The sequence below is a fragment of the Schistocerca cancellata genome, chromosome 1 (assembly GCF_023864275.1).
Source record: "Schistocerca cancellata isolate TAMUIC-IGC-003103 chromosome 1, iqSchCanc2.1, whole genome shotgun sequence".
Classification (NCBI taxonomy): Eukaryota; Metazoa; Arthropoda; class Insecta; order Orthoptera; family Acrididae; genus Schistocerca; species Schistocerca cancellata.
In genome coordinates, this window is record NC_064626.1 from 629,536,557 (window position 1) to 629,549,225 (window position 12,669).

Sequence of the window (12,669 nt, forward strand, 5' to 3'; positions counted from 1 at the left end):
AAATCTTCAAAAGTTAGACACAATGGAACAAAATCTTAAAAAGTTAGACACAGTGGAACAAAATCTTAAAAAGTTAGACACCACACTTGAACAAACACGTGAAGATCTAACTACTGAGTTACATAACATTGAATCGAAATGCCAAAAAGTCTGTAATGACGTAAAAACACAAATTTGTGAGCATTTTCAGCCTATTTTTTCGCGGCATGAAAATGCATTACAGAATCACGAAGCAGCCATAAAAGAGCTGCAAACTATTGTTCATGAAAATCATGAGACCTTGCAAGCTAAAATGGACTCAGTTGCATCTACCGATTCGGTTACGCAACTTGCAAAAACTCAGGAAAACTTAAAGGACACAGTAGAAAGACACATGGGGGAAATTAGTTCATTATCAGAGAAAGTAGCCGAACTTTCGGATCAGGTCACTAACTTATCTACAAAGGTAGATGATGATCTGAATGACACAAGACCCATAGCCTTCACTGACACAGAAGAGTATGAACAAATTAGAAAATTCAAACAAAATCAAAATCAAATCAATACACAGTACAAAAGAGAAATCCGGGAAGTACAAGATCAGTTGACACAGGTAATACAAGAATTACATATTTCAGAGGATACTCGCGCTCCAACACGGGAAGAGGAACTTAGAAATACGGAAAAGCCACAAAATAATAGCACAGGGCATTTCGGTAATTATGAAATAAATTGGCAAGGTACACCGAATTTTGAGATGGAACCGCCGAAACGACGTGACAATGACCGACATGCTACTCGCCGACACGATGATTTTGACTATAAGCTGTTCATTACTACACGTAAATTCAAAACATTTAAGAATTCTGGCAACGACATTCATCCACAAGCATGGCTCCATCAATTCTCTCATTGTTTCCCTCCCAACTGGTCATTGGAGCACAGATTAGAATTTATGTGTGGCTACTTAGAGAATGAACCAGCTGTAAGAATGCGATCGGTCATTCACGATTGCCACAGTGAAGGAGAATTTTACCATGCCTTCCTCTCAGCATATTGGTCTCAAGCCACACAAGACCGCGTAAAACATAGCATCATGATGATGAAACACTTTGAACAATCTGAATTTTCCAGTCTTGTCAAATATTTTGAAGACATGTTGCACAAGAATCAGTACCTATCAAACCCATACAGCCCCTCAGAACTCATCCGCATTTGCTTAATCAAACTGCCTGAACATTTACGACATATTATTTTGGCAGGACGTTGCAAAGACGACATTGAAGCTTTTCAGGGACTGTTGCAAGAATTAGAAATTGACACAGAAAGTCGCGGGATGCGAAAACAGGAAAACAATCACTACAGGTCACATCCGTCACAATTCCGTGACGACAGAAACGATAACTGGACGCGCCGAGGCTATTCTCACCACACAAATCGTGACCAAAACAGACACCACCCATATGATAACCACTGGCAGAGTAATAGTTACAGGGAAAGATCACCTTTCCGCGGTAATGACTATCACAGAGACAATCAGAGAAACAGACAATATGGGAACCAAAATAACTATTATCAAGGGAGACAGAATAACTTTAGACGCAATGGTCCAGCGCGTAGTTACGATTCTGGGAGAAATTCTCCACCACATGACCGACAAGAAAGAAACTATCGAACCTACCGACATGACGACAGACGATATGATCGTAACGACAGACCTGAACTGCATCAGAACTGGCGAGTTTTAAACAGAGCTGGGCCCTCTGGGCAAGGCGAATTTGTGGAAGTTAGGTCTCCAACTCCCAATAACGACGCGCGCCAACAAAGAGACAATAGGCGATGACTCACACCACTGGCAGCCACAAGACGTACTTATGAAACTGATGACGCAGCTGCCGTAGCTAGTAATTACGTAAAAATGGAAGACATTAGGGACATCTTACTCCAGGAACACGACGTAAAACATAACAACATTGCATATCCTGTGATCCACATTACTGTAAATGACGTAAAATTTACGGCAGTACTTGACTCTGGCAGTCCCATTTCAGTAATTAGTGAAACAGCTTTTAGCAAATGCAACAAAGCGAACGATTGCCCCACACTTCCGTTATGTAAGATTAAATTACAAGGTGCAATCTTTGGAAAAAGTGTAGATGTACGCCAACAAACCAATTTAGAATTCTTTTGCCAAAGCCACAGCTTCTCTATGAACTTTCTTATTGTTCCATTATTGTCGACGGAAATTATACTGGGAGTAGACTTTTTGAATGAATACAAAGCAATTTTAAGCTTTCACGATGCTGAAATAAGTTTAGAGAAAGAAGGTATGTCAATAGCTTTGAAATTTGAAGACTGGCTCTCAAACCATGATGAGGAAATTAATCGGCTTTACCTTCTGTTAGATAACAGTTCGGAATTTTCTACGGAACTAGACACTAACAATCACTCTGCAAGTACTGACAGGGATGACATCGACGGCATATTTGAAATTAATGAGTTAATTCAGAATAAAATTCAAACAATTGAGAATTGTAATGACACTGATAGGCAGGACCTTTTTGAGATTTTACAAGCACATTCCACAGTTTTTACTCACAAAACAGGAACAATCAAGGGATTTCAATACCAATTTCGTGTTCGTGAACATACTAAATTTTGTGTTAGACCATACGTAATTCCGGCGCATTATAGGGACCGTGTTAGAACAGAAATACAATCTATGCTTGACGAGGGCATTATTGAGCCTGCAGTAAGCTCATACAACAATCCGTTACATGTTGTTGAGAAGAAAAATGGATCGATCAGACTTGTCTTAGATTCGAGACAAATCAATACTATCATTATTCCTGAAACAGACAGGCCGCAGACGATGGAAGAACTTCTTCAAAATTTTAATGGTGTAAAAGTGTTGTCTTCCATTGATCTCAGATCCAGCTTTTATCAGATCGAACTTCATCCAGAATGTAGAAAATACACAGCTTTCCTTTGTTTCGGCGTTTGTTATCAGTTTCGGAAACTTCCTTTTGGTTTGAACATTTCTTCAGCAGCATTCATTCGCGGGTTAAATTCCATATTACCTGAGTTTTTAAAACGTCACATCACCTTATATGTGGACGATATTCTAATAGCAGAAGCTTCATGGGAACAACATAACCGCATACTCAACAGTTTGTTACGTATTTTTGCAGAATCTGGAATTACAGTTAACTTGGAAAAGTCTGAATTCGGTAGGACAAAGGTGAAGTTTTTGGGACATATTATTTCTTCTGAAGGCATTCAGCCGGATCCTGAAAAGTTAGAAGCAATTAGAGCCATTCCAGTTCCATCCACAAAAAAACAAGTCCGCAGTTTTCTAGGTCTCGTAAATTTTTACCGTCGTTTTCTGAATATGCAAATTCTAGTTACACCAAAACTTTGTTCTCTCACTGGAAAAAATACTATTTGGAACTGGGACGAACAAGCACAGTTGGAATTCAATTCTTTGAAAGAAGCGTTACTTCACGCGCCAATACTAGCTCATCCAGATCTGTCACAAGATTTCTGCCTTAGCACGGATTCTTCCAAAGTTGGTCTTGGTGCCCATTTATTTCAAGAAGCCATAGAAAATGACACTACCATACAGAAAACCATTGCTTTTGCTAGCCGAGTGCTAACAAAATCTGAAAAAAATTATTCCGTTACTGAATTAGAAGCTTTAGCTATCGTTTGGGCATTTAACAAATTTCGTTTCTTTCTTTCTGGTAAGCACGTAAAAGTATACAGTGATCATCGTGCATTACAGTTTCTTATGTCTTCAAAATTAAATCATGATAGGTTAAAACGTTGGGCATTGTTTCTGCAAGAATTCCGCTTCACAATAGTCTACATTCCCGGCAAGGTGAACATTGTTGCGGACGCGCTGTCACGCGCACCGGCTGGGCTTGAGAAAAGTAACACAGAAGGCAACCTCGAGAAAAATTTCAGTATTCTTTACATTCAGAAAGTCGCCTTTGAAAACTTCATCACCACATCTTTAAAGGACATTGCTCATGAACAAGATAAAGATCCGATTTGGAAAGATATCAAAAGTAAATGGCATGAAAAGACACACACTCAGATTCGGCATTATTACCTGGTTAGAAACAACATACTCTTCAAACGCTGCACTGTTGATGACAAGCTATGGGTACTTTGCATTCCAGACGATTTTGTTAATAAGCTCATTTGGTACATTCATTTCAGCTACGCACATTTTGGTCCACGAAAATGTTATCATATTCTTCGAACGACTTGTTATTTTAACAATATGGAAAAGCGAATTCGAAGAGTCTTGTCTATTTGTAAACTTTGTCAAAAGGCGAAACCATCTACTATCTCACATCGTGCTCCGTTGTTTCCTATTATTCCTTCCAAATTAAAAGAATTTGCTGCTGTTGATCTCTTGGGACCCCTTGTCACAACATCGAATGGATTTTCGTACGTTCTCGTCGCTGTTGAACTTACTTCAAAATTTGTTTCTTTCACTCCGTTACGTAAAGCCACTGGACGGTCTGTATCCAACGCCTTTGTTAAAAATTTCTTACGTGAAGTGGGACACGTTAGTAAAGTCATTTCAGATAACGGACCGCAATTCAGATCTGCTGTTTGGTCACGCATGCTTCGGAATCATAAAATCAAACCTGTTTTTATTTCATTGTATTCACCACATTGTAACCCGTCTGAACGGATTATGAAAGAAATCAATAAGCTTTGCAGACTTTATTGTCACAGAAAGCATCAGCATTGGGACAGATATTTACACTTATTTCAAAATGTGCTGAATGAAATGCCTCATGATTCCACTGCTTTACCACCTACTCTTGTTCTAAAGAATGAAGAACCACCGAACAGAATCAGAGAGCTTGTACCTTTCCCGAATACACGTAAACTTCGACACAAAGACATAATTGATTTGGCTCTTAAAAATATAAAATCTGCAGCAGACAAAAGGAGAAAACTACACGGTAAAGCAAATGCAAAGAAATTATATATTGGTCAGAAAGTTCTCATTAAAGCTCATTCATTGTCACATAAGAAGAAACACTTGAGTCACAAATTCTTTCTAGTTTACAATGGACCTTACAGAATCCGACGTATACCTCATGATAATTGCGTTGAAGTTGAAACTCTGCGTACTAGGAAGAGTAAAGGTTTACACCACATTTCTCATGTAAAACCATTTATTGACAGATAATCTGCTTTTTAACTTAGTCTTTGCAATTTTCACTTCACACTACTTGTACAATTTGTCAGACTTAAGAAACTGTTAACATGCAACATTTTGGTTTGCTTACGAGTGGATTCTGGATTTGAGGTGCTTTCTGTGAAATGCCAGATGACACAGTGGTTGGTTTGTGTGACAGCTACACGATTATATCACGACGTTACTAATGAGTGACAATTTACAATGTTGCTTTTGCGGTGTATCTGTTTGATATCTGCACAGTTTTTCTGAATTCTTCTGTAAAGTAAAACATGTTTTAGTGGTGACTTTTGTGCTATTGCTACAAGGAGACAGCCTTTTCCGTAGGACAACAATACGTTACAGCACAGTACTTTCCTCATCACGGCAATAAGCGTAATAACTAAGTTATCTATACGCAAAGCATTTCACTTTTGTGTATCATGAGGTAAGTACATTGACTTCTGCAGAACTTAGCTTTCGGAGGACAATAACTACGACACTTCCCAGAGATTATCTTACAGCAAGACGCATATTTAGCGCTACTGGACACGTATTTGAGTGATTAATTTTGTACATAAAACATTTATTTTTTAAGAGTTTTGAATTACAAAGAAAGTTTTTCGTGATACATTTCATTCCATTGCTGTAATCTGTAACACCTGAGGGTATAATTACAACAAACCTCAGGGGGGTACACGCCTACTTTGTGTATCATGTGTTTGGCAAGCACAAGGAGCCCTAGCTAATATGGTATTTGCTTATACAATTTAACACATCGGTACCATATTTCTCTAACACATAAATTACACAGCTATCTGATCATTTAACAGAGAAACAAACATCTTTTTACTATGTCAGTGACACATGTTTACGCAATTACAGAGTTGGATTACTTCACACTTAAGAAATTGTACTTTGTCTGCACTTTGTGAACTGTTCATAATTTTTTTGAAACCATTGTGATACTATGAGAACTTTGAATGATGTATTTGGTAAGGGAGTATGATTTTAAAGTATGTTGGAGGCAGGTGACACTTTTGACATGAGCAGAGAATTTTGTTAGGTTTTGAAATTATTGGAGGAAGCTACGACGATTTTGAGATTTGACTGAGGTTTTATGATGTTATTTTTATGACGACGATGTGTATTATGCTGTTGCGGTAAGTTTATGATCCATAAGCTGATGCTATATGAGTTATTTGATTATGCTATGTATCTGTTATGATGAAATATGGAAAAAGTGTCGACGAATAAGGTAAGGAGTAATGAATAGTGGTTAGGGACTCTTGACTTGTGAAAAAGGATGTTGGAAACCAAGAATCGTACTTTAAGAGTTATGAGATGTGTGTGTAAATGCGTGAATGTATCACAATGCAAGCGAAAATTTTTTGGACACTGTCATATCAATAGCATTTTGTTTCTACAGATTTGTAACGCAAATTCTTGACCTGTGAAATATTTTTATATGAGACTGTCACTGTAGCGGAAACTGCTGTCGTAAATATTTCCGTAAGAAAGTTAAGTGACCACCTGCACATAATGCGACGTGGGCACCCAGGTGTGTCAGACACCTGGAGAACAAGCCTTTTCAGACGCTCAGGTAGAAAAGAAAGCCATTAGGGTGTGCCAGAGGCACAGGTGGAAGAGAAGGACGAAGAGAGGCCTATACCACTGTTAATGACATTCCTTTGTAGAGGGCATCGCTAATGCGACACGCTCGTTACTTGAAAACATATGATTTTTGTAATGCGTTGTGGGCACACAGCTGTGTCAAACACCTGGAGAACAAGCCATTAGGGCGTGCCTTTCATCGCTAATGCGACACCCTCGTTACTTAAAAACATATGATTACTCGCACTTTGTGCTAATTATTGAAATGCTTATGAATTGATGGGAAATATTCGTACATCTGCTCACCTGATTATGGCAAGTGTCTTTCTACGAGAGTTGAGAGCCATTAACTTATGAAATGAAATGTCATATGACTACTGAATGATATTTTTATGCTTTGGTTTGCGTAATTGCTTATTTCATTTGATGTCTGGTTTCCAGCTGTGTTGCAGCATTGCTTTTATAAAATAAAATGCATTTGCTAATGTGAACACTTTCTGTCAACAGATCTATTAAATAATTATTTTATGATCCACATTCTTTAAAAAAGGAGCACTTGGAAAGGAAAGAACAATAAGAAGTAACTAGTAACAGTAACACTTAATTTTCTTTTCAGGTACATGGTAATATTTTTTTACAATCAGTTGTTATGGTGCACCACTTTAATTACATAGACATTAAGATGTGAATATGCATTTCCCTTGTCTGCATTGTTGTTTTTACTGTAATATTTTTTCTGCTTGAGCTATGTCATGTTTAGGTATAAGTTGCTGCTGTTTGCCAGGCATAGTGTTACTGAATTTGACTTTGTGTTACTCTTCTAAGCTAGTTTTTCTTGTTTCCTGCATTGCCTTATATTAGTTGTAATATTGCACTTGCTTTGCTAATTTATGCTGCTTGCTTTGCCATTTCTATTTTTTGTCATTGATGTTTGTGTTAATTATTTTTTTTTTTTGCTGCATTGCCTCGTCCCTTGGTATATATATCTGAGCTCAGTAGATTTAAGTTAGCTTAAGAGGGGGTAGACTATATAAGAAACTGACTATGGAGAATAGGTAAAGAATGCATTGCGAAGAAAGATTTGGGCCCCAATGAGTATTGTACAATCAGAAATAATTATTTTGAAAGAAATATGAATAGAATACAAGAACGAGGTATAGGTAGGATTTTCTTGGAAATAAATGATGAGGTAAGCAATGTGTGAACATATAAATACAGAAAGCATGCTTAGATAGAATTTTTTGGTGGAAGCAAAGGTTGAAATAAGACGAACGATCTATGGAATGAAGGGAGATCTCCAAGCAAAATACTGCAGTAAAAGAAACCCTGTCCTTTCCTCTTTGTTGCTTTTTCCCAATATGTAATTGTGTGTTGTCCTTTCCATTTGTGTTATCCCACTATGTGTTTGGGTACCCGTGTGTATTTGTGTTTTTCCTGTCTTTATGTGTTTAGCTGATGAGAGCTATGTTGTAGAATTTTTCTAATACTCTGTTATTTTCTTTGTAAAGATGCTTAGACATTATTTATTCTGTGTTGTTTTAATGCTCATGTGTGAAGTTGAATTTTTAAAAGTGATTCTGATCTTTTATGTATGTACTCATGTCATCATTCCTGTAACACTGATGTATATGTTTATTTCTATTGTTTTGTAAAGCCTGCACTACAAATATTATCTGTATTATTATGTTTTTAATGATGTATTTTGTACCTTTGTAATTGTATTCTTATGTTATAATATTGTGATTGACACCAGTTCATCTAATCAAGTAACTTGTAAGCATTCATTTCACTGCACACATTTCTGTTGGTCATAGTATATGGACAATATGTGAGAAGTAGGGACTGTTAGTGTTTGCACGTGTGTTAATAATTCAGCAAGGGACTGGATAACAGCATTGCTGGTTCTAAGGACAATTCCCAAAAACTTTGTGAATGCACAATTGGTGGTTATGGACTTGCTCTATTATCCGCACGACTCTTCAATGGTGATTGTGCACCTGCACAGTCACAACAGATGGCTGCTGGCCATCTCTACAAGGACTACTGTGGGTCTGCATCTCTGGTGGCCCACCAATACCATACTCTCTACCAGGACTGCAGTGGGTCTGCTCAGTGATGACCTACCTACCAATATTCGTCAGAACTTCGAATGACTCTGCTGTGGGTTTGCTCCATTGTGGCCCATTACCTGTCAGCATTTCAAGAGTCAGCACTGTCTTTCCGTTGGAAGGACAACACTACTTCTTCAAGACTGCATGGAAATCCACTACTTCTATGTGCAATTTCTTTTACTAATGAGACTTTGTGAAAAACAAAAACTGTAATTACTATTATGATGAACAATCTGGACTGTCTTTATTGACTGTGAAAAAAATTTTAGCTGTTGACCAACATTGTATCAATAAGTGTGTGCATTTGATATCTTTGTTATTGTAATTATGAAAAATTTTATCAAATCTTTATTGGCCACTGCCCAAAAATATTTTGTAAAATTTTTTGTGGGGAGCATGGGGGCTATGTAAGTAGGCTGTTTAGATTTTTATATGGGTAATGCCACGTAGCGCTCTATATGAAAATCACTGGCTGTGCTGTGTGCAGTATGTGGCTAGTTTGAATTGTTGTCTGCCATTGTTGTCATGAACTGCTATAGCTGGATGCGAACAGCGCGTAGCGCTGGGCAGTTGGAGGTGAGCCGCCAGCAGTGGTGGACGTGGGGAGAGAGATGGCGGAGTTTTGATAATCTGTAAGACTGAATGTCAATTATGAATATTAAGGTAAATACATTGTTTGTTCTCTATTAATATCTTTCATTTGCTAACTATCCCTATCAGTAGTTAGTACCTTCAGTAGTTTGAATCTTTTATTTAGCTGGCAGTAGTGGCGCTCGCTGTTTTGCAGTAGCTTGAGTAGCGAAGATTTTTGTGAGGTAAGTGATTTGTAAAAGGTATAGGTTAAAGTTAGTCAGGGCCATTGTTTTGTAGGGGTTATTGAAAGTCAGATTGCGTTGCGCTAAATAATATTGTGTGTCAGGTTAAGCACAGGCTTGTATAATTGTTCTAAGTGGACGTTTCACATGTAAAATTGTTCAAAGGGGACGTTTCAAAACAACCACTCGCTCAACGAAACGTCCGTACCCAAAGATTGGAAAGTTGCACAGGACATACCAATATTCGAGAAAGGCCATAGGAGTAACCCACTAAATAACAGGCCCATGTCATTAACCTCGATATGCAGCGGCATATTGGAAGATATATTGTTTTCGAACATTAGGAACGAAGGAACGACCTCGAAGAGAACAGTCTATTGACACACAGCCAGTCCGGGTTTAGAAAACATCGTTCTTGTAAAACACAACTGGCTCTTTAGTCACACGAAGAGCTGAGTGCAATTGACGAGGGATTTCAAACTGATTCTGTATTTCTAGATTTCCAGGAGGCAAAGAACTGTGCCTCACTAGTGGCTTGTAATCAAATCGGGTGCTTATGGAATATCTTCTCAGTTATGCGACTGGATCCGTGATTTCATTTCAGAGAGGCTGCAGTTCGTAGTAATTGACGGAAAGTCATCGAATAAAACAGAAGTGATGTCTGGCGTTCCCCAAAGTAGTGCCATAGGTCCTCTGCTGTTCCTTATCTATGTAAACGATTTAGGAGCCAATCTGAGCAGCCGTATTAGGTTGTTTACAGGTGACGCTGTCGCTTATCATCTGATAAAGTCATCAGAAGGTCAAAGCAGATTGAAAAACGATTTGGAAAAGATATCTGTATGTTGAGAAAAGTGGCAATTTCTCCTAAATAATGAAACGTGTGTTCATTCATATGAGTGCTCAAAAGAATCCTTTAAACTTCGATTACACGGCAAATAAATCAAACCTTAGGCCAGAATTTCAACTAAACACTGACGAATCACAATTATGAACAACTTAAATTGGAAAAAACACAGAAAAAGTTTTGGGGAAGGCGTGTCAAAGACTGCCATTTATTGGCAGAAAACTTAAAAGATGCAACGGATCTGCTATAGATACTGTGCACACTACGATTGTCCGTCCTCATTTGGATTCCTGCTATGCGATCTGGGATCCTTAGATATAAAATTAACGGTGTACACTGAGAAAGTTCGGACAATAGCAGCACGTTGTGTGTTATAGAGAATTAGGGCAGAGATTGTCACGGACATCATATAGTATTTGGGGTGACGTTTCTCGTTGCGGCTGATCTTCTCAAGAAATTTCAGTCACCAACTTTCTCCTCCGAATGTGAAAATATTTTGTTTGCGCCGAACTAGATAGGACGAAAAGATCATCATGATAAAATATCAGAAATCAGATCTCGCACGGAGAAATTAGGTGTTCATTTTCTCAGTGCGCTGTTGAAGAGTGGAATGATAGAGAACTATTTTGAAGGTGGTTCGATGAACCCTCCGCCAGGGATTTAAATCTAAATTGTAGAATATCCATGTAAATTTAGTTGTCACGGCCTTCACAATGACAAGCAGAGTAATGTGCTGACGCCGACTGCAAAGATTAGGCCTTTCTTAGGTGGAGGTATACTATCTTTGGCCCGAAAAAAGAATGTTCATTGAGAATTTGTTTCTCGGGATGTAGTATAGATGTCAATGTAAACTTTGGTCAAAATGTTTGTTGATATTTTCTCTAGAACCTGGAATTTTTTCCACCGGAAATGTTGAAGAGCGAAGAGGGAAGTGTCGTCGGAACGAAACAAAATTTCGATGTAGACCTCCACGCGTAGTGTGTCACTGGTCAGCCGGCTCGTCTGAAATCAAAACTGAGCTGACTTTAGCGAAGTATGTAAGATTCTTTAGGAGTTGTGCCTCGCTTAAGTTATATGGACCATAGGAAACAAAATGGCGACCATTTGAAGAAAAATGTTTTTTTTTCGTCGATTTTTCGAATTCTTGGGCCAAGTAAAAATAGTTATAGTTGAGGGATCAGAATAAAAGTGGTACAACTCCTAGACAATTTAGTTAGCTTCATCGGAAACAAATAATCATGCCAATCGGTTCACTAGATTTGAAGTTATCATACCGCGCGGTAAAAAAAAGGTCATTTCGAGAAAAACATTATGCAACTTACATTCAATCTGGTATTCCGGGTCCATAAACTAGTCCTTCCTCTTCCTCATAGAGGGCGTTCTGCTCTGTCTGGGCCATCCTGCGCTGCTGCAGAGCCGCTTGTACGGCCGGTGATAAGCGGTTTTCGGCCGCTTGAATCTGGTGGTTATCCGAATGCTTGGCGAACTGCGTCGAATAGAGTCCCAGGTTGACGTCCATCGTTGTCATGGTCTTCAGAACTGCTGAATACCCTTCGTTGAAGCTGCTCAGTGCCAGGGAAGTCGCAATCTCCACAGTCTTAGCACCAGAATGCAAATGCTGGGGGGCTAACTTCCAAACACACACGTTCAAACTTTCATTTGAATTTTGTGTGTATCCTCCTAAGCACCGGTAGAATAACTCGTCCTCCGAAAGAAAAAAAACTGGTGCTTAAAAAGGACGATTTCTAGCAGGTGCATATTTTGGTTCAACCGCGGATAAAAAAACATTTCCGTCCCGTATTCGGAAAAACCGTTTCAGGGGTAGATTCTAAACACTTCTATGGATCCAAAAATCCAATTAAAAATCATTTTTTTAACCAAAAGATAGTAAACCTCCCCTTAAAGGAGAAGTACTGAGGGAAGCACATGATCACATCATCTTCACCTAGGTAGTTTGTAGAACGACAATTCGCGCCCCCATTGTACTCATCTTGTGAATGACTTCCTTCAGGATAACAACATCGCACGACTAGAGTGGCCAGCATTTTCTCCAGACATGAACGGTATCGAACATGTCTGGGATAGATTGAAAAGGGTTGTTCA